Consider the following 1,284-nt stretch of genomic DNA (forward strand, 5'->3'; position numbering starts at 1 on the left):
GACGTGGGAGAGGTGGGGATTGGGGAAGGAAGTAGCAAGCAGGGAGGAGAAGGGGTGCCTGGATGTTCTGGCTGTTTATTCCCTGCTCCTTCAGCCTGAGGAGAGGAAGGGCAGAAAACCATCCCTGCGTTTGAAACTGAATAAACACACCCCAGGGACGCAGGGCTGTGTGCCAGGGGCTACCTGAAGCCACAGGTAGCACATCTTCCTGGGCCCTCCAGCTGGGGTGTGGTAGACTTGGTTACACTAAGAGAAATGCCTCTATATTGACAGGAGCCGACATTTATTGGGTATTTACCATGCAACAGGCACTGTGCTAAGTGCTTAAAGTGCCTTTAGCTCTTGCAACCCTCCAAACAAGGCTGTGAGACAGTTCTTTCCTTTACCCCCTTCATTGATAGAGGCTTCGAGAGTTCAATAGCTTGTCTGAGGCCACACAGCAGTTGGTGGCAGGCCTGGAGATGAACCCGGACAGTCTGACTCTGGAGCCACTGTGTGTAGATGCCCACTTTGTACAGTGCCCCAAGAGGCCCTACCAGGGGCAAGTGCCATGTGCCCTGACACAGGGGCTTTCTCCACACAAAGACACGGTCAGCTTGCCCTGAAGGGGCAGCTTCCCAGAGGGGCAAACTTGACTCAAATAGCCTGAGGCTCTCTCTGGAGGTGTTGTACCAAAACAACAATAAATCATATATATAAAATATTATTTATAGATAAATCTTTTTCTTCTTAAACAACTCAGTCCTAAAGCAGTCTGGCCTGGCAAAGCAAGCTAGGCATCCCGGCAGGGGGAGGGGACAGAACCACAGTGACACAGAGGGGAGGAGGGCTGGATCCTTTTGAGATAAAGGACATTAGTGGGACAATTGGAGAAACTTGAGTGGGGTGTGCGGATAGATGGCAGCCATGATCCAGGCAAGTTTCCTGATTGGAGGGGTCTGTCAGGGTTACGTAGGGGATGTCTTTATGTGGAGGGCATCATGCCAGCAACTTACCCTTAAATTTTTTTCATTATTACTTTTACCTTTTCACTTACTTTTAAAACAAACTAGCAATGTATTGTGTATATTCTCATTGTAAAAAATATCAAGCAACACAGAAGCTATTCATTAAAAAATTTGTCTTCTCCTCTCCCCTTCAGTCTAAGTCCTTTTTTCAGAAGTCACCACTATCCTTGAGGTGGTGTCTTTATAGAATACAAATATATAGCTAAGAGACTAGATCTTCAAAGTTTTCATCACAAGCAAAAAAAGCTGTAACCATGTGAGACGATGGATGTTAACT

The sequence above is a fragment of the Equus quagga genome, chromosome 16 (assembly GCF_021613505.1).
Source record: "Equus quagga isolate Etosha38 chromosome 16, UCLA_HA_Equagga_1.0, whole genome shotgun sequence".
NCBI classification, from domain to species: Eukaryota; Metazoa; Chordata; class Mammalia; order Perissodactyla; family Equidae; genus Equus; species Equus quagga.